The sequence below is a fragment of the Microcebus murinus genome, chromosome 17 (genome assembly GCF_040939455.1).
Source record: "Microcebus murinus isolate Inina chromosome 17, M.murinus_Inina_mat1.0, whole genome shotgun sequence".
Taxonomy (NCBI): Eukaryota; Metazoa; Chordata; class Mammalia; order Primates; family Cheirogaleidae; genus Microcebus; species Microcebus murinus.
This window is the reverse complement of record NC_134120.1, coordinates 33,801,188-33,815,343: the sequence shown is the minus strand read 5'-3', so window position 1 is coordinate 33,815,343 and position 14,156 is coordinate 33,801,188. Positions and strand designations below refer to the sequence as shown.

The 14,156-nt window shown below is 43.6% G+C and overlaps 1 protein-coding gene across 6 annotated transcripts in view; it reads left to right on the top strand.

Moving 5' to 3' along the window:
* FHOD3 (formin homology 2 domain containing 3) overlaps positions 1-14,156 on the top strand; it is a 428,752-nt gene that overhangs the window by 167,486 nt on the left and 247,110 nt on the right. The window lies entirely within an intron of this gene.

The window sequence follows — 14,156 nt, the reverse complement described above, 5'->3', positions numbered from 1 at the left end:
GGACTGGATTGTCCCCAGTGGTTTCCTCTTTGAACTGACTTGGGTGAAGCAAGTAGACACCAGTGTGGAGCCCACATTCCCCTGAACACAGATCCCAGAGAGGAAGGAAATTGGAGTCAGCTGGGTCCCAGAAGTGGCTGGTAGGCAGGTGAGGAGAGCTCTCTTGGAGTGATTCCTCTTGGTGACAAATGGCATCACCATGGCAAGACACCACCCACGTTTGTTGAAGCTGAAACCTAGTACAGAGCATGGTATATATTGGGCAACATCTTGTGGGTTGAGTGAATATCAGAAAAGCATTGGGCTGCCAACCTGCCATGAGCATGATTGAGAACTGTTCCAGGACTCTGCCTGTGTCTAATGCAGAGAAGAGAAAGGATGTCACCCACTACAGGACCACAAACGGTCCCCATCAACACCAGGCTGTCTCCTTAGTATCTGCTGTATATGCTCCCTCAGCCCAGAAAGCCATACCTGCCTTTATTCACTTAAATAGCTGACTCACTTTCCCAGAGTTATCAATACTTTCTCCAAATACTTTCATGGTCAGTCATCATTTTTGTGTTTCTTTATATCCATAGGAAGTTTTATGGTGATCCCCTTGTAACTTTTCATAACATCTTATTATGTATGGTGTTATCTAGAAAGGAAACAAGTTACTTTAAGGAAAGCGAATCTATTAAGAGTTAGAACTAAAACTGAATTGAAGACATTGTAGGATCAACCTTCCTTTTCTTAGTCAACTTTATTGAGGAATAATTTTCGTGCAATAAAATGCACACCTTTTAAATGCACAGTTTGATGACTTTTGACAACTATACACTACCACAAGCCACACAAAACCATTTTCCCAAAAGTTCCTTCCCCATCAATCTGCACCATCCCCAATCCAGGCATGAGCTGATCTGCTTTCTGTCACTATAGATCAGATTTGTCTCTTCTAGAACGTTGTTTACGTGGGGTCATATGCTATGTACTCTTTTGTGTCTGGCTCCTCTCACTTAGTGTATAGTTGAAATTTGTCCATGTTGCAAGTATCAGTGGTTGGTTTTATGCTTGATTAGTGCTTCCTCATATAAATATACCCGTTTTGTTTACCTATTCACCAATTGGTGGATATTTTGGTTGTTTCCAGTGGTTTTGTGCCATTCTGAATCAAGCCACCATGAATCTTGGTGAAATATTTTTATGTGTGTAAGTTTTCATTTTCCTCGTGGAAAGCTCTAGGAGTGGGGTTGCTGGGCTGAAGGTAAGGTGCATATTTCAGTTGATAAGAAACTATTAAACCTCTTTCCAAAGTAGTTGCACCATCTCCCATCCCACCAGTCTTTTATTGTCAGCCATTCCAACAGTGCAATGTGCCAACCTTTTCTTTTGCAGATGAAAGAAATGAGGCCCAGAGATATTTAGGGTCTTGCGTAAAAGCATGCAGGTAGTTAGTGCCAACCTGCAGTAAGACTCCTGGGTCCCTCACTTGTTGCTGGTGGTCCTTCCACTGGGCTCTGTGGTCAGGGCAGCAAGTTAAGCCACAATTTCCACTAAACTTGCTTGAAACAAAAATATTTTTTGTGGGTGAACTGGAAGGCTCTCTGGTGTCCTTTGAGAACAGGTGTAGTGCTGCTACCCCTTAAGGAACTGCCTGCAGGTGGCTGGGAATCACAGGGCTCCCTTCCCCATATAGGGCCCATCTGTGACTCCATCATTCAGTGTGAGACCGCAGCAAGGCAAATGGCCCATTCCATCAGGAAATACATACTGATGGAGTATTGGGTTTGGAAATACCTATTTCCCTGAGGCTTCTAACCCTAGGGTCTCTTTTTTGTAACCCAAGTCTGCCAGAACTGTGAAGCCACATCTACACCGTTTTCCAATTATGTTCTCAAATACACTGGTCTCACCAGGCTGTTAGCCAAGCGAGGAAGAGATGTTACACCTGGTGGTGATTTTGTGTTGTGGTGTTTTCATGGCAACAACTTGCCACAATGGCTTGGCACCCTTTGCTTAGCCCTTCTTGCCAGGGGACCCACAGCCTGGGGATACAGCCAGAGGAACAGCATCAGGGTCCACAATGAAAAGGGCAGCTTGTCCTTTAATTGTGTATAAACCTCCAGTCCTGGTGTGAATTTGTTACAAGATAAGGCCACTACCTAAGGTGTGCTACACTTGTAATAATGCAAAGATATATTCTTTTACTGTGGTTCTTCCCTCCCCCATTGGTTAGTGAATAAACTCTCATCAAAACAGTTGTTTTAAAAACCCAGTCTTTTCTCTGATGGAATTTCATTTGCTTCATACGATACTTGCCAATAGATGAATGGCTGTTTCCCTCTTGAAGGGATACTTAAAGGAAGAGCCCTGGCCCCTTGGGGTGCGACGGGCAAGCCACTGAGTTTTGCCGTCTCTGCTTAGTGACATGATTGATGCCAGATTGTTCCCTTTTGACCTCAGCTAATGATCCTTGTCTTCTCTCCAAGGATTAGACATTCATGTCTTTTTCTCAAAGTGTTTAGGGCAGGGAGGGTGAACCTTTTTCCTGTCAAGAGCCATTGACCCCAGGAAGGAAGAGGCCTCCCTCTCCAAGGGAGTGATTGTGTCTTGGAGAAGTGTCCCCACGGCTTAGCTGGGACCCACCCCGGGCTGTCTGAGCTTAGGAGACCTTCTCACTACCTGGTTAGGAGGACCCAACAGATGACAGGAGGTGTCTCGCCAGCCCTGAGGGGCAGTTCCCAGGAAAAGGCCTGACTATTCACTGTCTGGAAGATCTTAGGTATTTTTCAGAAAGGTCATTGAAGCCTTGGAAGTTGCAGAGAGAAGAAAAAGTATTTACTGAGCACCTAACATGGGCCAGTGCTTTACCAACATTGTGTTCATCATCACATCACTTCAGAATGTCAGAAGGTGTGTTTTTAATCCTGTTTTACTGATAAGGAAACTGAGGCACAGAGAGGAATCTCTTCTGAAATGCAAATGTGCATTTAGGAGGCTGTATGGCGATCTTGTCTGTCCCAGGCTATGGCGAAGTAGTGCAGGAAGCCAAAGGCATAGGAGCAGTGTACAGGGGACAGGACTTCCTTCGCCAGCTGGAGCACGGGTGAAGTGGAGAAGATGCCTCCAAGGGCAGGCAGGAGGGGGCAGGTTCTGTGAGCTGAGGCCAGGGACTAGGGAGGGGTAAGTAGTTTTGGGTGTGTGTCCTCAGGGGCTAGCTGGTCTGTGGTTGTGGTTTCCAGGTCTTGTGCTGGGGTGGTTTTGATCTCCTCAATTTTCTCCCCAGAGTGTAAAGGATTGCTGAGCCTCACACCCAATTGAAAGACATGGGCTCCGGTGGATGCCACCGAGAACAGAGGAGTGAGAAGGGAGTGGGTTTGGTTGTTCAGGGGGCCTCCCTTCCTTTGTGCCCTGCCAGTAGGGGGTGAGTAGGGCCAGCTGTGGGGCCATGACAGCCATTGTGCTGTGGCCATCTCAGAAGAAAAGCACCCCACACTCTGGCAAAACCGACTCAGCCGCTTGTGTTCTTTGTTGTTTTTAAAAGAGAGCTAGAAGGAGCAGTCTATAATCTTGAGAAAATATATATATTCAAAATTTTCAGCTTTAAAATTAAGAAAGGGAATTATTAATATAAAAGCCCATGAATAAAGCAGATATTTAAGATTCTCTCGATCACTAATCAGGAGAGAAGAGAACAAAGGAAGAAAGAAATATAGAGAGGGAGAAGGCAGGCGGGCAGTCAGCCAAGACATTTTCAGGACACAGAGAGAGCCCTGTAGAGGGAGACAGAGGAGGGTGACCTGAAAAGACCCTCATCACCTGTCCTTCACACCTGGCTGCCTCAGGCATTTTTACTGCTTTTCAGATGCTAATGATCTGATTACTCGAGTCAACAGCCTTTTTAGAGGGACAGTGTCAAGGTGCTGACCCCACTTGGCTCATCCAGTCCCTCGTGGGTTGGGCAAGTGGTTTAACTTCTCTGCAGAGAGATACCTCTAAGGATCCTCCTCTCTCTACCGCTCCTTGATTCTGGGAGGAAAAGAGGCATATTTGAAACATGATTTCAGTTTGTTAAGTGTCTTTTATTAGCTGACTCTGACCTTTTTGCCTCTGAGAAGGGACGCTTTTGGAAATGCAAAGATGGAAGCAGGTGGACATGAACTTTGCTGGGACCCCAAAGTTAACCCACTTAAGGGGGAAAATAGTTTCCTATACGCTAATTCAGAATGGAAGTATAAATGGCTTTGCCTAGGCTGCCTGAAATGAGGATGGGGGCAGTGGTCCCCAAGGTAACTAGAAAAGGTGTGGAACTGGGTGGGGCTTGGGATGGTTATGACAAGCAGCTGCGCATATAATTGCATGATTCAAAGCCTTTGCAGCTGCTTGGTCAACAGCTCCTTGGAGGCTGTTTGCCTTCTGCATTAAGATGGGGGTGGGCACCTTCATCTGGCACCTCCCAGGCTTCCAGCACCTGCGGTACCTGGATGTTTTCTTTGTTGACACATTACCTTCTCCGATGACTGTGAGTTTTGTGAAACTTGGGTTGTACCCCATGCATCTCTTTTCCTCTCCTGTCTGGCATAGCCCTTGCCACAAAATGAGTGGTCAGTGATTGAAAGAAGACAAGACAGAAGGAGTTAGGGTTGCCTGCTGAGGGTGACAGAGAAGCATCTGAAATGTCCAGGGTACTTGAAGTTACTTGTGCCCTTCCCTTTGGGAACTCAGAGCAGGTACAGATGGGCCTGAAGCTAATCCATGGACTGTCCCTCAGGGATCCCAGGGTAACAGATCCCTTGGAACGCATACACTTGCCCATCAGTCATGTACACCAAGCACCTACCCCAGCCAGACACTGCCAGGGCCGGAGGGAAACCACTATGGCTGGGAGGAGCTGGCCCTGGCATGGGGCGAGCACAGAAGTGCACACAGAAAGATGAGTAATGATTCATGGCAGAAAATGCCAAGTCCCAGGCCTTAGGCCGCCTGTGGGCAGGAGGGGTTGTAGAGAGCCGTGCCTTCTGTAAGCCCCAGGTTCATGTCCTCCTCCTTCCTGTGGGCTTGCCTTTTGTATGTGATTTTTAAAAATAGACTACATTTTTTGGAGGAACAGTTTGTTTACAGAAAAAAATTGGGCAAAAAGGACAGTTTCCATATACCCCCTGACATTCCCCCAATTTCCCATTATTAATATCTTGCATGATATAGTACATTTGTTGCAATTGATGAACCAATATTTATACATTATTAACTAAAGTCCATAGTTTACAGTAGGTTTTACTCTTTGTATACATGTGTGTACATATGTGTAGATGCTGTGAGTTTGGACAAATACATAATGACATGTATGCACCATTACAATGTCATCTAGAATGACAGTTACACTGTTTTGACAATCCCATGTGCTCCACTTGTTCATCCTTCCCCCCCCATCCTCCAAGCCCCAGGCATCCGCCGATCTTTGCACTGTCTCCACAGTTTTGCTGTTTACAGAATGCCATAGAGTTGACTGTGTATAGATAGCTAGGATATAGTCTAGAAATAGCCTGTCTAGGATGTAGCCTTTCCCAGACTGGCTTTTTTCATTTATCAGTGTACATTTGAGATTCCTCCATGTCTCTTTGTGACTTGATAGCCCTTTTCTTTTCAGTGCTGAGTAATAAATGCTCCATTGTATGAATGTATTACCATTTGTTTATTCTCACCTATGCAGGGACATCTTGGAGGCTTTGAGGTTTTGGCAATTAGAAATATGGATGTGGTTTTCATGTCGTCTTTGGCAATGTGGCCAAAGGGACGTGGCAGAGTAGGGCTGTGTCTTTGGGGGCTGGACCCATTCACAGAAAGCAAGACTCCGGTTTGGGTAAGCTGTAAAGTGGCGACCAGGCCAGATGTTGGGGGCAGTGGGAATCTGGGTCCTCCTGTGTCCTTTCCAGCCATCGGAGTCAACTAGTCATTTAATTATTCATTGAGGTCTCATGTGCTAGGGACATAAAGTTATTCGTGGGTCCTGACATTAAAGACATAACAGTTTAACAAGGGGATAGAATTGCAAAAGAGTCATTACATGTTGGGAATATTTAATCAGACATTGACTGTATGAAACATTAATGACAAAGGCTGATATGTAGGGTTAACAAAGAGATAACTAAAATATTAGACAACACCACCATCAACATATTCCAGCCCTGTGTGACAAATGTTCCATGATAGGTGACCACTAGGAATTCAGGGAGCAGGTTTGGGAGGGTGGGGAGAGCCTCTCCTGGAGGCTGAACTACTTACAGGGAGGGGTGGGCGGGGGCAGCAGGAGAGCCTGATGCAGGCCAGTGCATGAAGGCTGGAGAGTGAGGCTTCTTCCAACTGTAGGTCGGCTCCCAGAGAGGCAAAGACAGCATTTAGGCATCTTGGGGGAGAGGGTCCAATGCAGTGGCCGTGCCTATAATTCTTCAGTGGCCCATCCTTCAGGGAGTGACCTCTTATCCACAAACCCAGTTGCCCATGCTAGGAATTTGGGAGTCCTTCATTCTCACGTTCCTTCTGCTCCATCTCTGAATCTCTCTTAAGTCAACCCCTTCCTGCTATCCCACTTTCTCATCCAGATGTATGATCTCTTGCTCAGGTTATTCCAAAGGCTTCTTATTAATAACTGTTTTCCCCCTACCGACTCTCTTCTAATCCATCTGCTGTGGCTGTCCATGCCAGCAGTGAACTTGGTATAAGACCCTGTCTCATTAGATGCCTTCCCTGCCTAGAATCCTTCCAGAGCCTCCATCACTGCCTGTGAGACACAGAGCTGGAACTCCACGAGGCCCTCCTGGGGCCTCCTGTGTCTCCCTGCACATCTGGCTGTTCTCAGTGCCGCACACCTGCTGGCATACCAGCTGCATCCGAGCTGATGTCCTCTTTGAACATGTTGCGTGGATTCGCAGCAGTCTGGGCTCCACACCTGCTGTCTTCTCTCCCTCGGGTTCTCCTTGTGCACAGCACTTTTCTCACTGTGGTTAATCTTGTTCAGTGTCACCTTGTCTGAATCTGCACTCCCAGCCCCAGGCTCACAGATTCTGCTGCTCCTTCCTCTGGGACCCCCTTCTCACATGACATTGCCATGATTTGGGGACATGTCTGTTTTTCCCACTAGGCCATAAACTTCTGACAGCTGAGACTGCCTTCCTTTACATCAATAACCTCATGCTTATTGTAGTACCTGCGTAGTAGTCAATAAAAGATGATTACAAGGATTATGTTACAAGTATTTAAAGTGTGATTATAATCCAGGGGAGCTGAGATTTTAATAAGGTCTTCCTAAGCAATCTTCCGTCTTGTCAGGTCTCATGACCTTGTCATTGTTCACGTGTAGCCTCTTCATCCTCGGGCTGCCTGGGGGTACCCTCGTGCCTCTGCTACTCACCGTCGCCACCACAGGCCAAAGTGATGAGTCAGACTTCTCAGGAGCCCTTGCTTTGGTTAGGTGTGTGTTTTCTCTCTGAATTGACATGGTGACATAAATGTCACGGCTGGGATGCCAATGTGTTTCAGTGGCTCAAATGTTTACCTTATTTTTGTACAAACAGAACATGTGGCCAATTCCATTTCTATTAGCCATTTTCAGTTACTTTTCCTATTTTCTCAAGCCTCCAACTCCAGCTCTGGGGCCAGCAGCTATGGCATCTCTCTGCCTTGGGTTTTTTTATTTTTTAACCTGTAAGATGAAGATTTTGGGGTTAGAGCAAGGACTCTAATCCTGTGGTTCACAGAATCTCCCCCTGAAGGCCTATAGGATGTTTTAGGGTCCCCATACCCCTAAAATCATATTAATCACTTTGTCTGAACATTTTTTAAAAATTGTATGTGGAGTCTGTGAATCCAAAAAGCTTAAAAATCACTGGAAGAAAAATCATTTCCAAAGTCTGATCAAGCAGGTTTTTTCACTGAAAAATAGTTTCCACTCTGCCACTTTTTCTCTTTTTAAATTATCAGCACGTAGTGATGAAGCAACAGCTGCAGGTGGCAATGAGCTGTGCTTCCCGGACCTCCACATGTCACATGGCACGTTTGAATTATCGAGAAGAATGTTCGGAGTGGAATTCCTTTGCCTTACTCAGTGCTGACTGTCCCTTGGGTCGCGTGCTTCCTGGCTGGGGAAAAGAGCATCTCCCACGCCCGGTCACTCACATTCTGACATGTGTCTGTGGTCACATGTCACAGAGTCGTTCCTCGGCAGCTCTCTCTGACTGCTGTCTGTGAGCAAATGCCACACAGCTGAATGACTCGCAGGCACAGAGCTCATTTCTCAAGCCTGCACCTGAAAAAGTGTGATGGTTGTATTCTCTGTTAGCTGTTGCAAAGAGAGTTCTAAATGCCTACATGAGCTTTTTGCCTAGGAATAAATCTCTGAAATCATGGGGTGGGGTACTTTATAGCTGCCCCAGGGAAAAGGAGTAATTGTCTCCCCAGAGTGGAGGGAGAGGGTCGGGGGACTTGGTCCAGGTTTCCCCGCAGAAAGCTTGATTAGCTTGCTTTCCATTTGCTGGGAGAAGGGTGTGCTGTCATTGTTAGTCTTAGGGTGACTTTTGTGGTCCTCAAAGCATGGTATTCTATGTGTATCTTTTATTCTCCCACTTCCCTTCTCAAAGGTGGTTTTTGTTCCTGCCCTCCCCAGTCTTTCACTGGTGTAAATCGGTTCTAATTTTCTCACTGGTTCCTTCTAATGAAGGTTGTGGTCTTTCCCTGATGTACTGAAGTTTTCTTCACACGGGAAGCACAGGATCACTCTGGCTGTGCTGTTGGGCCCTGGTGTTTATGGGGCCGCATGGGGGGTTTGCCAACAAAGCAGGAACCGACTCCAGTGGACTGCGATGCTTTGCTTTTGCTATTATAATCTGGTTTAGAGTATAATACATGATTGCATCTATTAAAGGAATATAGTTCATTTTAAAAGGCAAGAAATATGGACAGAAAGGATGGAGGAGTATTTCTAGAGATTTTGACAAATAGTGTTCTGACTATCCCTCCTTGTCCCCATTCAATGTCAGCTCCTAATTGCTCTTTACTCAAAGGCTACCCACAAGATTATACCCCAGGCAGATTTAATTTGGAAGGGAGTGGGAAAATAAATGTATACACCCCTTCATTCGTTTACTGGCCAAGCACAAGCTGTACTTGACCTAAAAGTAAGGAATGTGTAATCAGCCCACCCCCAGCCTCTCCCCAGGTGCTGGAAACGGCCCTGCCTCTTCACCAGGACCTTCTAAAGCCTGGGAGCTCTTGAGCTGCTGGCCACCCCTCGAGGCTGTGTGTGGCTTTGTGCACCTACCACCTGGCAGTCCTAAAGCTTCAGGAGAAAGGCAAACCTTTAGGGCTGCAGCCTGATCCTGGCCTCACATTTCTACTTTGAGTTTTTCTATTAGGCTTTTTTTTTTCTCCCTGAAATTCACCAGGAAAGGACCTACATGTCACTTCTTGGTCGCTTAGGCACCTTTGTTCCCTGATGCTCTGACTTAGAGCTTTCCCAACTGTGTCTGGGTTGGTAGGGGCCATCTCCTCCCCTGTACTCTGTCCTGATGGGGGTTGCACCACCCCCACGGGCATATGCTCATAGCTGAAGTGGACAAAGAGGAGGAAGGAGAACTTCCGTGAGCTTGTGGGAGAGGGTTGAGGTCTGAGAATGGGTGAAGTCTCTGCAGCTGCCCTCTTGCTGGCTTAGAGTGAGCTAGGTCTGTCCTCTTGCACTACGTGTGGAATCCACTTTTGCATTGTCTGATATTAAGGCAGTAGGTACACTTGGAATTCCTTCCCTTCGGACTCAGGAGCTGTTAGGACAGTCTATGCACTGTATTGTGTTTACTTGGAAGGTCAGCGGACCTACAACTTGGCCACTGACCACAGGCTGAACCTGTGTAGATGGGATGCTTCTAAAGAAGTAGTGATTGGAGTTCAACAGGAAGCGGATCCAAGCATGATGTGTCAAGCATATCTTTGGGAAGCTGACATGGCATCCTTGGTCCTGCAGCAGGGAACCTAGGTCTTGGGCTATGGGAGGAAGTGTTTCTCTTTTGACCTGCATGGGCCTCTCTTGAGCCAACTCAAGGCACCATCACCAGTTGCTGGTTTGGGCATAATGTCTGGCATGGTGAAATGCCTGCTGGATCCTCTTCTACCAGCAGAAATTGTACCTCTTAAAAATGACAAATTATATGTCATTTATAAACATCTTTGCTCTGTAATCCTTCCTACGCCTCTAGGTAGACTATGGTATCTCCTAAAATGTATGCTAAGAATCAACATACATTTGATTGAGAGGGGTTTAGGCATAGAGGCTTTTTGGTACTATTACGTTTTAAAAGTAGATGGCAACTTTGAGTGTTAATAAAACACTATGATTTCATTTTACACCACAGTATTGGTTCTTTCTAGATAGAGAATGTCTTATGAATTGTCTTTCCAAAGATCAGTGCTCTAGAAATATTCCTTTAAAGGAATATTTTTCTTTTCTTTTTTCCTTTTTTTTTTTTTTGGAGACAGAGTCTTACTTTGTTGCCCAGGCTGGGGTGAGTGCCGTGGCGTCAGCCTAGCTCACGGCAACCTCAATCTCCTAGGCTCAAGCGATTCTTTTGCCTCAGCCTCCCTAGTAGCTGGGACTACAGGCATGCACCACCATGCCTGGCTAATTTTTTGTATATATATTTTTAGGTGGTCAATCAGTTTCTTTCGATTTTTTTTTTTTTTTTTTTTTTTTTTTTGTACAGATGGGGTCTTGCTCAGGCTGGTTTTGAACTCCTGACCTTGAGCAATCCGCCCGCCTCGGCTTCCCAGAGTGCTAGGATTATAGGCGTGAGCCACAGCGCCCGGCCTAAAGGAATATTTTCTTATTTTTATTTCAGCCATAGTGGCGATGACTCTAGTATTGCTTTTATGTGATACAGGGGCCAAAGCATGGCATTTGTTAAAAATGTTGCTTGCATAGAAAAATTAAAAGTGCAGAGTTGTTTGGGAGAGGATATCTTTGTCAATGAAAATGAAACATCACTGCCTGTTATTTGTATAAAGGATAAAAATTATAACTTAACAGATGCTATGTGGTAGGATTTCAGATCTAGACCTTGCCTACTGCTTTGCAGCATATGGCATTAAAAAGCAAAGCATTTTAAAGGACATTTCAGACAAAATATGTAATGTTCTTATATAGAGTAGCTGTTCTTTTGAGCTTTGATATTAAAAAACAAAACTACATTAAAAATTGTGAATCTCTGAAGTCTGTAATGAGAATCCTCTTGCATAAAAGAACAAATTATTTGAGAACAGTACTACATATTTTATTCAGCTTTGTTTGCAATAGACAACTATTTTTTTTTTTTTTTAAGACAGAGTCTCACTTTGTTGCCCAGGCTAGAGTGAGTGCCGTGGCGTCAGCCTAGCTCACAGCAACCTCAAACTTCTGGGCTCAAGCAATCCTCCTGCCTCAGCCTCCCGAGTAGCTGGGACTACAGGCATGCACCACCATGCCCGGCTAATTTTTTCTCTATATATTAGTTGGCCAATTAATTTCTTTCTATTTATAGTAGAGACGGGGTCTTGCTCTTGCTCAGGCTGGTTTCGAACTCCTGAGCTTGAGCAATCCGCCCGGCTCGGCCTCCCACAGTGCTAGGATTACAGGCGTGAGCCTCTGCACCCGGCCTAGACAACTATTTAAATAAATTACTGTAAAGATTTTTTTTTTTTAAATTAAAGATAATTGGAGTGGAAAATGCTCTTCAAATAGAAATTATAATATGTTTTAATTAAATGACACTTGGCAAGAAAGGGAATGGGAAAGTTTTGGGACACCCTGGAAGATATTTTTGGCATTTGTAGAAGGATATTTCTTATCAGAGTCCAGTAGGTCTTTGGTTCTAATGCCACCGAGGAATAAGTCGTGATGTTATAGAGGATAAAAATACTGTACATGCATACTGGTTAAAAGAATGTCAGATTGAATAAAAAACAAAATGCAATTATATATACAAGAAATTCTACATAGGTAAACATAAAAGGATGGAAAAAGATATTCATGCAAACACCAACCTAAAGTGGTTTTATTCATATTAGAAAAGTAGACTTTTAAACAAAGAATATTGCCGGGGATGAAGACAGAGACATTACATAATGATAAAATGTCAATGCACCAAGAAGACTTGGCAATCCCAAATGTGAATGTATCTAACAACAGAATTTCAAAGCACCTGAATCAAAAACTTACAAAGCTGAAAGGAGAAATATCCAAATCTGCTATAATAGTTCGATGCTTCAATATTCTTTTCACAGTAATATATAGAACAAGTGGGAAATCAGTAATAATATAGAAGACCTGAACTGCATTATCACTCAACTTGACCTAGTGGATATTTATAAAATGATCTACCCAATAACAGCAGAATATATGTTCTTTTCAAATGTATGTGAGATATTCACCAAGATAAACCACATTCTGGGCCATAAAATAATTCTTAATAAATCTAAAAGATTTGTTATAAAGTATATGTTCTGACTATAAATAAATTAGAAATTAGTAACAGATGTCTGGAAAATCACCAAATATTTGGAAATTAGACAATACACTTCTTATAAACCATGGGTCAAAAACAAAATCACAGGGTTAAGTAATTTCCTTTTGAATTGAAGGAAATATTTAATAATTCTTGAATTGAATGAAAATGAAAAATATATCAAAATTTGCAGGAAGCAGCTGAAACAGTACTTACAGAAATTTATAGCATTAAATACTTAGAAAAGAATACAGGTATAAAGTCAATTATTTAAGTTTCTACCTTAAGAAACTAGAAAAAGAAGAGCAAATTAAACCTAAAGCAAACAGAAGGAAGAAAATAAAAATCAGAAAAGCAATAGAAAAATTGATAACTGACTTGTGAAAAGATTGAAAAAATTGATAACTCTCTAGCCAGACTGATCAAGTAAGATGGACAGAAGACACAAATTACCAATATCAGGTGTAACGAGAGATCGCTCTGGTCAGTAACAGAATGACAGGGAATATTATGAGCAACTTTGTGCCCATATATTTAAGAACTTTAAGTGAAATGGATAAATTCCTTGAAAGACGCAAATTACCAAAGTTCATTCAAAAAGGAAGAATCTGAATAGTCCTATGTTAACTGAAGAAATTGGATAAATAACACCAGTTCTACACAAATTCATTCTGAAAGAAGAGGAAGGAATACTGCCAAATCATGAGGGCAGCATTGCCTCAATATCAACACCATCGCAAGAAAAGAAAACAACTATAGATGAGTATTTTTCTTAAGTGTAGATGTAGAAATCCTCCACAAAATATTAGCAGTTCTCAATTTTTTTATTAATACTTAGTGCCTATTTTAAAAAAATGATTATGTTGACTATAGCACCAAGTAGTAAAACCTTAACAGTCAGAAGACAACTAACTATAATCTTCATTCAGATGAATCAGAAAATGACAGGTCACTAATAATTAGGGGAGACTCTAACTGCGGTATTTTGAGTCCACTTATAGCATATTTCTGCTTGTCATATGGTGATTCTTAATGTCTTCTATCAATGTTCTTGTTGGAAAAGATTGACCCATTTCTTCAGGGTATACGTAGCCCATGCTTTCATCTAATAGCTTGATTATTATATATTAGAAGTGGTATTGACACAAAAACAAAGTCTGTTTCTCTGGGATTTGACGATTCCTAGATGTTAGCTGTGAATCTGGTAGAAGTGATCACTGCACAGCCCAGGGTTCTATTCCAAGGGAGATGCAGTGGGAAACGCAGTCTATTTATTACTCGTGTATTTTGAATACACTTCAGACATCAGCTTGACAATCACCAGGGCCTTGTTTCTTATGGTCAGAGATGAGTTAGATGTTCAGTTTGGGGGGGCTAGTTGACTCCTCTGGAGCTTTCCAGGCTCCTTGTTTTGAGGAAGGTGACACATTCTCTCTTAATTAAAAGTCTTCATCATTAGCAAGTGTCGTGGACTGCATACTGTGTTTAGAGGTGTGGATTCCATAGTTATCAAACAACAAGGAGGTCCCAAACCCCACAGAATCCTGCCTTTGCCCTCTGCTGCTTACCAGCTGTGTGCTTAAGTTGTGAGCCTAGAGGAGCCTGGCCTGCCCCAGGATTGGAGAGAAGACCACAGTGTGTGTAGCAGGG